The 17,093-nt window shown below is 43.5% G+C and overlaps 1 long non-coding RNA gene across 1 annotated transcript; it reads left to right on the top strand.

Moving 5' to 3' along the window:
- Positions 1-381: 381 nt before the first annotated feature.
- LOC139049940 (uncharacterized) lies at positions 382-13,741 on the top strand. The gene is made up of 3 exons (XR_011508665.1): positions 382-482; positions 6,154-6,281; positions 13,145-13,741. It is a non-coding gene; the product is annotated as an uncharacterized lncRNA (long non-coding RNA).
- The last annotated feature ends 3,352 nt before the right edge of the window (positions 13,742-17,093 follow it).

The raw sequence follows: 17,093 nt of genomic DNA, 5'->3' as shown, positions 1-17,093 counted from the left end.
ACAAACATTCTGAAGAGAACAATGCACTCTTATGTAATGTCAACCTCACAACACACAACATATGCAAGCCTGTATTGCGAAACAAAGCTTCCGCAGCTTTGTTTGGCTGCTCTGTGCTATCTGCCGTTTAGCTGCGGTTTTTTGTGCTACTTCGAGCTTTCTCACATATGAATGCATGCCCATTCACTGAACTATTTCTGCTACTGCACTGTAGCTCTGGATGCGCAATTAAAATCGAATGCTTTGTGCAAGCCATCCTGCTCTAAAACACAATTTTGCGCCATAACTCCGCCGCGCCGGCCACTTCGATGTTTTACCGTCAAATTTAGCGAAGCCTATGGGTTATTTTTCCTCTCACTGTGGGCTAGCCGATCTGATCCAATCCGATCCGATTCGATACTTCGTGCGAAGCTGTTTGGTGTTGTGTTTGTAAGCTGCTGCCGTTGGATGCTGGTCGCCTGCAAGCCTGGACATGAGCAAAAGTAAGTGTATTGAAGCTACCGAATCTAGAAAATGCTACATTATAGCAGTTATGTAACTTAAATGCTCAGCCTTGAGGACAGCGCAGACAGGATTGTCTAAAAGCGAAGCTGGGTGGTCATGCCTTGTAGCTGCAGTGGACGAAATGTGGCGCCATTGTTTGATTTTTCGTGATATATGGTATGCAGTAGGAAACAAGCTAGTGCCACTTGTATTTGTTGGTCCTCGCTTGTCATCAGGTCAGGTTGTCGAGCATACTAAATTCTCGATTATTTGACCCCCGTTTTCTCATATAATTCGAAATAGCAGCGCGGTCCCAAAGCCTATAGTGTCGGACGCTCGCTAGTTCGCACATGAGAAGGTTCGCACTGGTTAATTATGGCGGGGCCGCTTCGAGGTACCACCCGCGACGTCAGTGATTGACCTAATAGACCTCACCGAACCTGTGTAGGGAACAGTGATGCCCGCACACCTCAGGCGCGTGTGCTATGGCAGGCGCGACGTCTATCGGTAGTCCACCACTGCCGAAGTATAAATCAGCTGCATATTTTCAGTTTTGCATCTCTTAAATTCAAGCCATCCCTCCGCTGCCACCGGGCGTGCGCATCGTCCAGTCGCTCCGTTTCAGACATTGCGCGTCACGGGTCGTGTAGTTTTATTTTGTATGTTCACTTTGGGATGGCCAGGCCACGGCGTTCTAACGTCTACGCATCTCTCTCTTGCGTCCACGTGCTTTCTCCGCTCTTCGAGTATGTTAAACCGCCGGGTTTTGAGGACGCTTCACCTCAAGCCTGTTTCACATGCCACCGAAAATGCTAGCGAATCCTGCCGCCGCAGCGGGAAAGCCTGTTTTGAGCCGCTGCGATGAGCGACGAGGTTCCAACAAGTTCGAAATTTTCGCTGCGACGCGCCGCTTAATCGCTCAGTCGCTTCCATGTGAACCTGCCGTCAGAGTTCATGCGGTGAAGCATCCTCAAATCGTGATGGGGCCATTTGTGAATAGGCACCACGGCTACTGCGTCACACTGCGAAAAGAGCCGCGGAGGCGCTTATGATTCTGGAGCAGTTGTACGACGTTCCCGACAGTGTGCAAAAAGCAAAAAAACTTGACCAAACTGCAAAAAATTGTCGCGGTCACTTTGTTTCCATCTCAAATTTACTGCAACAATATTCCAGGTGTTCATTTTATAAAACTGCTGTGATGCAAACTGTTTTCATCAGTTTTTTTAGGGCCATTCGATAATTTGGACTTTCAGATAATTTTAACATGGTTGCTATTTCCTTGAAGGCTGAATTGGCTAGATTTTACTGTACTTTTACATGCCGGGTGGTGTAAGGCCGTACGTGAGCTGGAGCTGTGTTCTCTTAACATTCCACTGGTCATTTTGGATCCATTTGATCTTGTGGCATTTGACCACTCGCTCCACAGGAGCCAGCGGTCCAGTTGCTATCCACAAATGCTTGTAAGCTGCGGCTTCGTCACCCAACCTGCGCCAGAGGACCAAATGGATCCGACATAAAAAATGGAATGTTGAGAATACGCCCCTGGGCAGTATTTAGCTGTCTCGTGTGCAGTCTAAACTTTCGAGAAAAAAAAAAAACCGCTGCAAAGTATTCTACAAACACATGCGGACATCACAAGACATGCGGACATCAAGGATCTCCAACAGAAACTTGGATTGCCACAGCTGGAGTTCCTGCGGCACGTAAGCAGCAGGTGGCTGACACTATTACCAAGTATACAGCGTGTGCTTAAGCTGTATGATGCTTTGAAGTCTTTCTTTTCCAAGGCTGCAGAACCAAGAAAATCCTCATCTATAAGGCACAATCGCCTCGCATCTGCATTTTCTGACAACACGCTCCGAGCACGACTCCTTTTTGTTCAGAATGCCGCCCAGCTCTTTGACAAGTTTCAAACCTTGTTTCAGAGCAAAGAGCCTCTTCTTCATTTATTTTATGATGAAATAGTTGCTGTGGTCAAACAGCTGATGGGCAGATTTTTGCGGCAGGAGTCGTTTGTAGATGTAACTGGTTTCCATTTGAAGAATGTTCAAGTTGAATCGCAAGCTAACTGGAAAGTGAAACCTGAGCTTGGCTTAGATACTGAGAAAGAAATGGAGCTTTGGACACCAACTCAGAAAAAGGCTTTCTATGTCAAGACCAGAGCTTTCTATATATCCTGCACAAAGTACCTCGTCTCAAGGTTACCTTTGGACAACAAATTGCTGTTCCACAGTAGATTTTTGAAGCCTGGTGTAGTAGGAGACCACTACACAACGTCACTGCGCTACATCGCGAATGCCCTGCCACAAGTCATGCCACCCAGCGAAGTATCATGTCTAACTGATGAGTGGTTGCGCCTTTGCTGCGAAATTTCTGACTGGGATGTTTCAACAAATGTTGTTGAACACTGGGTTAATGTGTTTGCACTAAAAATGCCCACTGGCGAACCCAAATACCCAAGACTGGGAAGGCGCGTAAGGGCTGTTCTTTCCTTGCCGCATGGCAACGCAGACTGCGAGAGAGGATTCAGCGAAAACAAGCAGGCGCTTCACCATGGAGCCTCTTTGTCAATAACAAGTGTGTCAAGCCTTCGTCAAACGAAAGCATACTTGAAGCGTTATGGGGGTGACGTCACAAAGGTGCCAATCACTAGAGATCTCCTGAAGTGTGTTGAAAAGTCGTACAGTGGTTATCGCAAACGCGTTGAAATGGAAGAAGAATCAAAATCACGCAAACGGAAATGTGACGAGCCACTGACAGAAAGCAGCGAAGAAAAAAAGCTGAAAGAGGAAAAGGCCACCCTGCAGTGCCGTCTATCCACCCTGAAGGCATTACTTACCAGTGCCGAGGAACTCATCAGCACAGGAGTAAAATCGAAGGACATGGACAAAGTGGAAACTGGAAACGTTTTGCTCGTTGATGTGAATTCCAACCGGCGGTGCTTGAGCGCATTAGAATGATAGATTCCACGCTGGAATCTAACAAGTAATTCTAACAAGCAAATTGAATGCTGAATAAAATGATTTTCTTTGCGTTTTTTTGTATGTCATTGTGAAGTTGCAATTATTACAAGTACTTTACTCTAGAAACATGCTCCAAAACACAATTTTTGTGCTCCAAAACATAACTTTCGTGCTCCAAAGCTGCTCCGGAATGGCATTATTACTGCTCCATGAGCTGCTCCAAAATGCTCAAGCCTGCTTCCACCATTGTGGATGTCATTTGATAACCCAATCCTCAATCTTTCCTTTTTGAGGATCAACTCTATGCAACAGGATATCTCTAATGCACCACTGTAAACCCGTTGATCACTAGACGCTTGGCAAAGGTCCAAGCATTTGTATTGACAAGGCAGTTTAGTTGGGAAATATCACCTGCAGCCACACGGTAAAATGCAATTGGGTGAGACGTCTGGCTAATGAATGTAACAGTAACCAAGCAGCTAATAGCATGCTTGGTTACTTACGCCGTAATTTTAGCTCTGCCCCTTCTTCCCTGAAGCTAACTCTTTATAAAACTTCAGTTCGCTCCAAATTGGAATATGCTTCAGCCATTTGGGATCCGACGCAGTCGTCATTAGTTTCTACTCTTGAAAGTATTCAAAACCGCAGTGCACGCTTTATATTATGTATCTAATTATTCTCGCTATGCAAGTATTTCTTCAATGAAACGAACTCTTAACTTACCTGATCTTTCGTCACGCCGCAAATCTTCCCGTCTCTCCCTTTTTCACAAAGTTTTTCACTTGAACCCCCTTTTAAAAGAGACCCTTCTTACCCCTCCGTCATATATTTCTGCCCGCACTGACCACAGCCTTAAAATCGGGGTGCCATTGTGCCGTACTAACCGGTACAGTGACTCATTCATCCCCAGGACAAGCACGGACTGGAATCGCCTTCCCGCCTCAATCGCACTCATCACCGACCCTACTAACTTCAAAACCGCCGTTCAGAATGTCTTTTGTTAATATCTTTTGTTAATTTTTTGTTAATACTTGTTTGTATTTTTAAAAAATTTTTTACTGCATTACTTCTTGTTTTGACTCCACTCCTTTCTGTAACGCCTTCGGGCCTTGAAAGTACGTGAAATAAATAAATAAATAAATAAATAAATAAAAAGTCTTGGTAATTAGTGGCTATGTTATATGTTACGTGCATGCTTATGCAACTTCATGTTTCACCCACACTCACCTGAGGAGCAGAACGTTTAGCTTTCAGTTTTAGTTGGAGTGGTGAAGTCAAACTGAATGCATACTTCATGGATACTCTTGTTATTGAATGGTAATGCTACGTATCTTGTGCATAATAACTGCATCTCGATGCTGTAGGGTTTACGTAGTTTGGATATTTAGTAATGTGGCAATACATGAATAAAGAACATAGCCATGAATGATTTTAACTGGCGAGCAGAACAAAGGTCACTGTGAAAACCTCTTTGAGGGTATGTAGTGTCACTGGTGGGTTGACAAACCTAAGGCATGGGAGATGCCCACAAAAAGGTAGCAAAAATTGAATGAAGGCAACTACAACAGCACACTGAATGCATGCCTGCATGCTATGTATTCATTGCATGTTTGAACAAATATTGCACAAACTTTCAGTCATGCATGTGCGATTCTCTAGTGGCTTGCTAACAAAGCTTGCCTATGTATGAAGCTAGGAGTGTATTCTAGGGGGCCAATGTCACCTTTGTTAACTGGCAGAGCTTCATATGGCAAAGTCATTTCGGACAACTTCCACAAATTCGAAGTGAAATTGTTATGAGGTGAATGTGACAAATGTATTTATGCAAATGCCATGTCACACAACAGATACATATAGTCAAGCCAAATCAATACTTGCGTGATATCATGTAATGTGGTTCTTGGCTGAGCACTCGTGAATGGCTGTTCGTCTATATCAGTGGTATGGAAATTAAAGATTAAAATAGACCAAGGAACTTCCTATGCGCCTGAATTGTACATGCTATTATGGACTGCTGGGGACTGGGATTTTGTGGGAAGTCATATTACAAGGTTAAATGCGCAATGCAAACACTTCACTTCACATAAAAGAAACGATGAGTTGCATTAGTGGTGCGGCTGTGAAAGGAACTGTAATTTCCAATTTCGCACGTTTCTATAACGATTTCAAGGTCTATGCTCCTCAAGTGAAAACGTGAAGTATTCCTGTTTCACTGATGAAAAAAAAAAAAACATTTCAGGTATGAAATGTATGTACAGTCAAGTACAACATGAAACCTCATGCAGATGAATACTTGTATTGCCTGTTGTTATTGCTGCCCTAATTGCGCTGCTTATCCTTAAACAGCATTATATATCTTATATCATTATATATCTTAAACAGCACATTATATATCTAGGCGACTTGACCACTGTTTGAAGGTCAGGGAATTTTCTTGTAGGGGTGACGTCTTCCGTTATTCTTTTTTTGTTAGAACTGTTCGAGATTGGAACAGTTTGCCATCGACCATTGTATATATTACAGAAAATGATGCTTTTTACCACGCATTGAACTAATTTGTTGATGTATTGATTAAAGTTTGTAACCTCCCTGCTGTAATGCCCTACGGGGCGATGCAGGTAACTAATAAATAATAATAAATAAATAGCATAGTTACATTTCGTTAGTCGTGCAGCTTAGAAGCTAGTGTGCTTCCCAAATTATGCAGGGCCTTCAAGACCTACATCAACAAGAGGCTGCCTCTCGCAGCAGGCTGTGGGTGACACAGCCAGAAGGGTGACCCTTGCAGCTGCAAGGAATACGTTGGCAGAAAAGTGATTGGAGGAGTACTGCAAGGTGAGATGGCAGTGCTGATAGAGTGCGTACATGTAATTAAACCTGAGCGATTGAATTTTTGGCACGGCCGAGTAGGTGTATTTGGTGACTAGAAAAGAAATAAGGAAAAAAGTTCTTGGAATTTAGCGTGTTAAACAAAACAGTAATTCTCACCATTCACACTAGTAACTCAAATGCAGAGACACAAGGAATATGCAGTGTTCTTCGTTATGTACGTAACGTTTGACATGAGAAGTATTACTTGACCCTTGTCTGGGGGATTCTGGAATGCGTTGCACTTTTCCGACGGTATGAACGTAACTTAATGCGCAAAACAACGTTGCATATCATATGCGAGCTTATGTCCTAAAAAGTGGCATTGAAGTCTTGCAAGCTGTAAGGTTCTCATGCAAACCCACGGTTGATTTCTTTTCCTTCGAGACAGCTCTTTTGAGCCACTCTTCCTTAGTATTTCGAGATTGAAACCTGACTAGTATTGGCTGTGTCTTTCCTTGTTTAGCTGGAAGTCTATGAACAGCATCGAGTTCCCTTGTAGTGACATGCTGCAGACCAAGTTCACTAGCAAAGATGTTAATCTTGCTGAGCAAGTCCTCATTCTCGGTGAACCTTATGCCGTGTATTTCCATATTGTGTCGTCCATACTGCTCAAGGTGATTAAGGTAATTTCTCAGGTTTTTTTGTTTCTTCACACTCCCCTGACGCTTCAATGGCGGCAACTCGTTTCTGTGAATGTAATGTAATTAATGTAAATCCACCTTGATCCAGTCACTAATCAATAATTAACTTTGCTAAGCAATAATCTCTCATTCAGCTGTACATGATATTGTGAGCGTGTGGCCTTGTTTGAGTCACGTCATTTTTCCCGTACCTCAGTGCAACCTTGAAACAGATCCCAGGCTTTCACCATTTTAAGAGAGTATACTAAGTGTGTGTGCAAGTGTTCCTCTGGATGAAGATACGTAGGTCTTGGTGCTCTACTATATAGGGAATTTTGTGATAGACAATTCGGCACCAAAGAGCCCATGTATTTCCTATGGGAAGAACTTGTGACACGACACCTTGGATTACATACAGCATTATCTACTTCAAAGGAAGGTTGCAAAGAATGCAAAAAAAGGAAAGCAACGTCGATGCTATAAACGAACTTTCGTAAATGATCAGAGTGGAAATTTCTTCTGGAAGGAATTTCTTCACAAATATGCTGACCAATTTTATCACACATCAGCCAAGACAGTTCTGGCGTTACATGGCGAAGCCGGGGGCTTCGATTAAACAAATGGAAATGGAGCCGTTACAGATGACGAGAACTGTATCGCGAATGTCTTTAATCACTATTTCCAGTCTGTGTTCACTCGTGCTTCTACCTCAGAATTCAATCAAGCGGAATACCATTCTCTCATGCCCGATCTTGTCATAACAGAATGCGGCATTCTTAACTTACTGCTACAGCTTGATGAAAAGAAATTGCCTCGGCCGGATGGATTACCCAATGCTTTTTTAAATCATTAGATGCAACAACTGTCTCTCCTTCAAAAAATGTCTCCTTACCTATAGAAACAGCATCCGTGCCCGCCAACTAGTTTTGTGTAAAAGTGGTCCCGGTGTTAAAAAAATGGGAATAGGCTCTTAGTAAGCATGTATAGACCTATAACTAACCAGCTCTTGCTACAAGTTAGCAGAGCATATAATTAACAAAGCAGTCATAATCTATCTGGAAAGCAACAAGCTTTTATGTGTAAAGCAGCACGGCTTTAGGAAGTGACTATCAACAGTTACGCAATTACATGAAATTACACATGACTTCATGGCTGCTAGTGCTTGTTGACTTTGCGAAGGCCTTCGATTCTATCCCACATCGTAAATTAATCGAGCAGCTTCAAATTATTGGTATTAATTCAAACATTTTTCTGGATTGCAGCTTACCTCAGGCCGTACTCAATATGTCGAAATAAAGAATGCCAAATCCAATAATGTAGACGTTTGCTCTGGTGTTCCCAGGGATCGATATTAGGACGTATACTTTTTTAAAATCTATATAAATGAGTTTTTTCTGTGTCACTCCAAGTGTACTGAAATTATTAGCAGATGACCTTGTGTGCACTGTGATTCGTTCACAAGACGACCAAAATAATTTGCACTTGACACTGACTAACATTGATTGTTCGTTTAAAACTTGGCATATGAAAATAAATGTAAGCGAAGTGTCATCTGTCACCATAACAATGGAAAAAAACGGCCATTTTTTTACTTACCGTTTATCAGGTTCTGCTGTGACACATAATAATGAAGCAAAATACTTCGTGGTAACACTTACTGAAAAATTGAGTTGGGAATCCCACATAGATGACATATGTACAAAAGCATACCGACAACTTGGATTCATCCGACGGAAATTATCAGCTGCACCCCCCATGTAAAACTAAACGCCTATAAGACTAGTAAGACCCATTCTTGAGAACAGCACCATAGTTTGGAACCCCCATCAGTCTTATCTGAAAAAGAAACTTCAAAGAATTATTTCAAAGCCTAGCACTCCGTTTTATTTATTCCCGTTACTCCCGCTACGATAGCGTGAAACTTCTGCATAAAAGGGCTAGTATCTTGACGTTAGAATGCCGACAACTAACTGCATGTATGACATTTCTTTTCCTGTTAAGATTGCATCAGTATAACTAAAGATGCGTACCTAAAGCCGCCACCACACCACTGCTCCAAAAGAATCAACCACGACATGTGCATACAACCATTTGCTGCTAGATGTGACTTATTCAAATTTTCATTATTGCCTCAATCCATGTCCAAGTGGGCTGACCAAAATGGATTACAATCAACCCCCACAAAAGTTCTTGCGTTCTCTTCACAAGTAAGAGAGGTCTGGTCCCAGATTGCGTAGAACTGGGCGGACAACAAATACCTGTGAACAACGAACACAAATTCCTAGTTGTAATACTGGACTCGAGGCTTACTTTCATCTCGCACATAACAAGTCTTAAAGCAATATGTCTAAAAACTATGAATTTACTTAAAATCCTATCCCATACGACATGGGGTAGCGACAGGAAGTATTTACTGAATCTTTGCAGAAGCCTAGTTCGATCAAGATTACATTATGGTGCGGTAGTATGTCACTCTGCCGCCCTGAGCGTGCTAAAGATGTTAGACCTCGTTCACCATCTTGATATCCGCCTGGCCACTGGCGCATTTAGAACAAGCCCTGTCGAAAGTCTATACGTCGAGTCAGATGAGTGGTCACTCCAATTTCAAAGAACATACATCAGCTTATCATATTTTCTCAAGGTTCGCTCTAATAAGGAACATCCGTGTTTCACGACAGTAAACAACTTGACGTGTGAAACACTTTTTTGGAATAGATCCTTCATGAGACTTCCTTTCTCACTGCATGCAAGAGAACTTAGCAGGGAAACGGATTTCCCAGTTCTCGAACATCGCCTAATGCCTCCAGCTGAGCTATTACCACCGTGGGAGTGGCAGGTGAGACTGTCGCATATCCTTTGTAGATGTCACAGAGCATGCTACTGACCTCGAAATCGCTATGCACTTCCGTGAACTTCAATTGAAGTACTCCTGCAGCGAATTCTACACAGACGTGTCAAAATCACATGTTGGCGTATGTTACGCTGCTCTTGGTACCTCTTTTTCTGAATCTTGACGTGTTAAACCCCCAAACAAGTATCTTCACTGCAGAATCCTACGCGGTACCGTCTGCGGTAAAACACATAAAGAAGCTTAGAACGACAGAAAGCTGAGCTAGTTGGTAAGGATTCATTATGCAAACTAGAAGTGAGGCGTGCAGACAGGACACAAGAGTAGAGAAGTGGACAACACGAACGCCGACTATCAACTGAAGGGAGCACTGAGGCGAAAAATGAAAGACACAACTCATCTGCGCATGCTCAGGAATGGTAACACCACGTGTCAATCGGGTACACGTGCTGGTCTACGTGAGAGATAACTGTTAAGGCACTTAATTTCTTCCTTATGTAAAGTAATCGAAGGCTGACTCATGCACGCACTTCCACCATTATAGATATGCCATGCCTCTACCATAAGACGCGTATCTTCATTCTTATGCCTGTACAGTATCGCGCATTCATCTAACTTTGGCCTGCAGTTACAATCTCGGCAATGTAGCGAAAGATTAGAAGGCGATCCACCGGTTAACGACCTTTTATGCTCCATTAGCCTCTGATTGATACACCGTCCCGTTTGCCCTACGTAGAACTGGCCACAGCTAAGGGGAATTTGATATACCACACCCATACGACATTCTGTAAAACTGTTGTTCTTATTGTGCTTCACTGGACAAATATCTGTTCGTTTTTTGCCTTTAACCCGCTCCTTTTTATTCTGTACGGCAGCGCATATCTTACCTAGCTTATTGGGAGCAGTGAAAGCAACATTAACATCATATCTACTAGCAACTTTCTTAAGCCTGTGCGACACTGAATGAATGTACGGAATAGCCACTACTCTTTTTTTTTTGCGATTACTGCTTTCTGTGATTACGTCCGTCCCCCTCGAAACCGACTTCTTTAGGCGCTCAGCTACAGTGGCCACCGCTACATTGGCCACCTCACGTAGACCAGCACGTGTACCCGATTGACACGTGGTGTTACCATTCCTGAGCATGCGCAGATGAGTTTTGTGTCTTCTTTCATTTTTTGCCTCAGTGCTCCCTTCAGTTGATAGTCGGCGTTCGTGTTGTCCACTTCTCTACTCTTGTGTCCTGTCTGCACGCCTCACTTCTAGTTTACATAAAGAAACTAAAACTTCACAGAGCAAGCATATTCACTGACTCGTTAAGCCTTGTAAAAGCACTCATTTCCTTACAAAAGCATACAAATCCTGTCTTCAATGAACTCTACACACATTTATGTAACATCTACTTATCACATAGACATGTAGTGATATGCTGGGTTCCTGGCCATAGAGGAATGGATGGAAATGTGCTTGCCGACGAGATGGCCAAATCAATGGTATCGCAGGGTACTCGTTCTGCTGCAGTCCCTGCCACAGACATGAAGCCTTTCCTAAGAAAGAAACTGTGAAGCCACTGGCAATGCTTGTGGGATGCAGAAACGAGTAACAAGCTTCACTTAATTGAGCTGAAGCTAGGTTTCTGGTATCTGACAACGAAAACACAGATGTCCTATTCACCACACTAAGAATAATAGGACACACTTTTGGCACTCGTAACTTTCTCTTGACTGGTAACGAGCCTCCAACCTTGGGTAGATGTGGCGACAGGCTGACCGTCCTCCATGTCTTGCTGGAGTGCCGAGAAGCCGAAAGAGAAAGGAGGAAACATGTTTCTTTTCTATACCGCCATTGCATTCCTCTGCATCCGGCTATGTTTCTCGGTGAAGAACTGCTTTTCAAGACCAAAGCAGTCCTCGCTTTCTTGATGTGCTACATGTTACAAGCCCATCCATTTCGTAGCGCGTCCTCTTCCCAGAGAATATCGCTAGGATAGATTCTCTGTATAGCACATGCCTCTGGGCCCTTGGGTTTCAAGGGCTCTAGTGAGGCAGTAGTGCTCTAGAAAATTTTAGCATCTCACGTATTTCGTATATTGCATCATTCTTTCTCAATGCATTCTAATGTTCGTAGTACACGTCAATAGTCATTCCCATAATTTTATGACACGTAGATTTTATGGAATTTACATCCTCTTTTAAGCCTTTACCAGCCACGGCACATTAAGATCACAGAAACCATCAGTCCACTGCGAACTCATTAACATTAGCATGGCGCTCTTTGGGCATACCTCACCCTTACACCATTAAACATCAAATATTCATTCATTGAATTATGCAAGGCACGATGTTCATAAATCATTGACGAACGGAGCACGTCATTCGACGAGTGATTAACGTGCGAACTAATTTTTACCCTAATTAAGGCCTTTCTGGATAGCCTATTGATTCAGGTGTTTGAGAGTGTCATGCTGACGATATGTACATATTTTCCCAAAGTCGTAAAACAGGTGCATCAGATAAACCTTCAAGTTTGCCGACAACGTGGGGATTTGACGTTTATGTCTTTCGAGTGTTTAGAGTATCCTGTTTAAATTGACGCGTTGCAAATAATTACTGAACTCTCGTTTATTCCTGATTTTCATCAGGAATAAACCAGGTTTGTAGAACCATGTTTGAAGAAACAGGTTTGTTACTAGTTTTTTTGTTGTCGTTGGTGATCTAGTTGGGACACCTTGTTTATATTTCATCTAAATTAAACAAATGCTGTGGCTTGTGCATAGGCAAAGTTGAAAATATGTGGGCTAATTCTGGTATTTGCAATAAAACACGCTTTGAAGGGCTCGGGAGGAAGCGACACGTCATTGAGCCCGCCGTCATGTCATAACAACATATGGCACTGAAAATAAAGTTCTGCCTTTTTCGAAACTTTTTGCAACCTTTGTCTTTCTTCCTCACTTAATGTATTTCCTGTATTCACTTCATTTTTACTTCCAATCTTATCAGCAGCAAGGGTTAACCTTGTGTGGAAATACGAACAGTGTCTAAATCCCGTCAGTCCGCATCTGTAGAAATGCCAGTTCCGGCCAAAGTAGCCGCAGCTAATGATAGGGCAATCAACAGTTATCGAGCAACTTTTCAGCACCCTTTCCGAAGGTCCGAAGTTTCCGATGGCTGATATTCCCAAACCCGATGCCAACTCTGGACACGATGAGCACATGCGCCTGGCAACACGGACCGTCAGTCACTTCACCTACCACTGAGCCCGCCAACGGCGGGGCCGGATATAAACACCGACCGTCGACGATTCCAGTCGGGCACGAGACCGCTGCTAGGATGGCCAGCTCACGCCCACTGTTTTTGCAGGTTACGCTTACATGGTTCATCTGCTCCGAGGTGTGGGATTGCTGCCTGCTGAACGCCGAGGATCGGCCACCCGTTTGGCTGATATTCCCAAACCCGATGCCAACTCTGGACACGATGAGCACATGCGCCTGGCAACACGGACCGTCAGTCACTTCACCTACCACTGAGCCCGCCAACGGCGGGGCTGGATATAAACACCGACCGTCGACGATTCCAGTCGGGCACGACACCGCTGCTAGGATGGCCAGCTCACGCCCACTGTTTTTGCAGATTACTCTTACATGGTTCATCTACTCCGAGGTGTGGGATTGCTGCCTGCTGAACGCCTAGGATCGGCCACCCGTTTGGCTGATATTCCCAAACCCGATGCCAACTCTGGACACGATGAGCACATGCGCCTGGCATCACGGACCGTCAGTCACTTCACCTACCACTGAGCCCGCCAACGGCGGGGCCGGATATAAACACCGACCGTCGACGATTCCAGTCGGGCACGACACCGCTGCTAGGATGGCCAGCTCACGCCCACTGTTTTTGCAGGTTAGTTATTTGAAGGGCGCTGCGTCTTTCAAGACCAGCAACTACTGCTTATTTGAGGTGTCGTGCCCGACGGATCTCGTTGATGTACTTAAACGAATGCTAGCGTTTTCGGGTGATGTGTTTTCCGCTCTACCTGTACTTTTGCTTGTACTTTCTGGGGATGTTGAGCTAAACCCGGGCCCAATGTCCAAGACGGAGGCGGATTCCTTTGCTATTATATTGGAAACAATACGCAGACTAGAGGCAGCTGATGTCGCTACTACGGAAAAAATACTTAAACTTGAGGAAGGGCAGGCTGCTTTAGTTGCTGAACTAAACTACGTCAAAAATGACCGTGCAGCTGCTTCAGAAACGGTGCGTCGACTTCAAGAAGCAAATGCGACTTTGCGGGCCGATCTAAAGGCAGCCCACGACAGGCAGTCTGCCGCAGATGGCGAGGTCAAGCTGCTGAGTATGAAGCTTTCTGCAGTGGAGTCGAGGACTTCACTCGAATGCCCAGGTGGCCCGGACCCTGGCTCTCATTCATTGCGTAAATTTTCTGAGCAGATCGAAAAAATTTCTTCGAGGTGTGATGACAACGAAAATAGAATGAGACGCTCAAACTTGCTGTTCTTTGGCATAGAAGGTAATGCTCGAGAAGACTGGGCTGCATCGGAGCACAAGATAATTTCTTTCTGCTCAGAGAAACTTGGTATCACTGTAACGGGCGCCCAGTTTGACAGAGTGCATAGAATGGGTAAGTTCGCTGATGAAAAGCGCAGACCTATTATTGCTAAGCTAACATATTTTAAAGATAAAGGACGCATCTTGTCTTCTGCGCACAAACTAAAAGGTTCTGGTTTCTAAGTTCGAGAGGACTTTTCATTTTCTACACGACAAGCCAGAAAACAATTGATCGATCACGCAAAAACTCTAAATAAACCATTCAAACTTTCAATTGACCGATTGCGCATTGATAACAAATCTTATGCATATGATGCCACAAAGCGTTCAGTTGTGGAAATCAGCAGATAGCTAGACCAAGACACATGTGAAGCGCTGCTAACTCATCGCATTGCTACATCGTTAACAATATCATTCACTAATATTAGAAGCCTGATGTCGAAATGCGAACTCGTCTCATCTTATCTTGAAGACTGCAACTGCACTATTCTTGCTCTCGCCGAAACCTGGCTTTCCCCCGAGTTAGCCGATCCTGAAATTCTTCCCGTAAAACTAAGCTATAATATTTGTCGCTGCGATCGCTCAGATAGAAGAGGTGGTGGCGTCCTCCTCGCAATTAAAAAAACTATCGCATCATATATTATTGACACATCTTCAGGTCTGGAGATTGTCTGGGCCGCATGCCGCTGCCGTTCTGCCAAAGTTTTGATAGGCGTTTGTTACCGCCCTCCAAATTACAGTCATTGCTTCATTGATGAACTGCGCAGCAGCATTGCTAAAGCCACCCAGCTCTGTCCAACTGAGTTCACATACCTTATAGGAGACTTTAATCTTCCTCTCATTGATTGGCCAAACTTGTCGTCATCCTGCAGTTTTTCATCAGAATTCATTAGCCTAACATTAGATTATAATCTGTTCCAGATCATTAAAGAACCTACCCGTGGCTCTAACCTTTTAGATCTTACACTAACGCCCCAGAAACTATAGAAGAAGTAACATGCTCGGATGGTTTCAGTGACCACAGATTACTGAATGTATCCATCAGTATCCCATTACCATTTACAGGTATCTTAAGTAAGACAATTCGTGACTACAACAAAGGAAATTATGAAGTAATCATCACTGACCTAGAATCATTTCTTGAACATCATTTCCTACCTTCGTTCCACACCAGGTCTGTTCATGATAACTGGGTCATGTTCCGAGATAAGTTATGCGCATTGGTTGAGCAGAACATTCCTTTAATCAGAATAACTGAAGACAAAAACCAACCGTAATTCACTAAGTCCCTTCATCTATTCAGAAACAAAAAGAAACGTTCATACAGAACTGCAAAACGAACCGGCACCCCGTCAGCTTGGGAAAGGTACCTTAAATGTTTAAGTTCTTACTGCTCCGCTCTCAATGTAGCCAAAAATAAATATTTTTCCCAAGACCTTCCTTCACTACTCAAATCTAATCCCAGAAAGTTCTGGCAAATTTTATCTCCTGAACGCAATACTAATGACATCTCGTTACACAATAAAGAAAACAACATTCCTATTCCTAACAGTGAGTGCGCTCAAGTTTGTAATAAATTTTTCTCATCCGTATTCACAAAAGAAAGTATGACTAATTTGCCCATTGTTGCCGACCTAGATTACCGGTACATGGAACCTATTAACATTACTATTGATGGTATTGTTCAACTTATTAATAACTGGAAGGTTTCATCTTCAGCAGGTATTGACAATATTAATTCTAAATTACTAAAAAATACAGTATCAATATCTAGCAAGTTTTTACCGTATTTACTCGCATAATGATTGCACTTTTTTTGTCAGAAAAACTGACGCAAATTCAGGGGTGCGATCATTACGCGGGTTAAATTTTCCGCCAAAAAAAATTTTTTTTTTTCGTCCCGCGTTTGCTGCGGGATGCGAGATTGCGGGTGCGGGACACCAAAACAAAAATGGCGGCTGGCGGAGCAAGCCGAACGCCCCAAACGCGATTTTTTTTTTCTTCTCGTGAATACATTACATGCATTGAAACAGTTTCTTCCGTATCAGTGATGAATATTATCGTTAATATCGGCAATTTTGCGGCAATAACGTAGCCATGTCCACTTTGAGGGGACAGAAACAGGTGGGCGCGCTTAGCTGCCAGTGACATAGAAACACATGACGGGCATGCTGCGGAAACTGCGGCATCTGTCTTCACTACTATCCTAATACGGCACGTTTCCGCTAAGGGTGGGCGAATATCTTCGCTGTGTTACGAGCGTCGGCGTATGAATAGGGTACACTTTTAACGTATCGGAGTAAACGTGGCTACTGTCATTGCCGCGCGCGATTTGTTGCGTGCTCACGAGTGCAAAAGCAGATGAAAAGAATCGAAATGCGCCTTTATTGTTTTTGTTGACATCAGCCATTATAAAGGCAACCCATAATAAAGGCAAGTTTGGTTGTACCTCATTTTGTCTTGGAAGTGCGGAAAGTGATGAAAGTAATGAAATGAGGCATCTACTCAAGAATGTTTAGTGCGTGCAGGCCGCTTGGCTTGTCTTAAACAGTCGTTCGCGTAGCATTCGACAGGTGGTAAGCGCGATCATTATTCGCTAGACTTAGCACACGACGTATCGCTGCGGCAAGTTCGGGGTGCGATCATTACGCGGGAAATAAAAAAAAATCGAATTTTGACGACAAAATTTAGGGGTGCGATCATTACGCGAGTGTGATCATTATGCGAGTAAATACGGTATTTCACA

Source organism: Dermacentor albipictus, chromosome 9 (assembly GCF_038994185.2).
Source record: "Dermacentor albipictus isolate Rhodes 1998 colony chromosome 9, USDA_Dalb.pri_finalv2, whole genome shotgun sequence".
Lineage (NCBI taxonomy): Eukaryota > Metazoa > Arthropoda > Arachnida > Ixodida > Ixodidae > Dermacentor > Dermacentor albipictus.
Note: the sequence above shows the minus strand (reverse complement) of the source record. Positions and strands in the feature narration are given on the sequence as shown.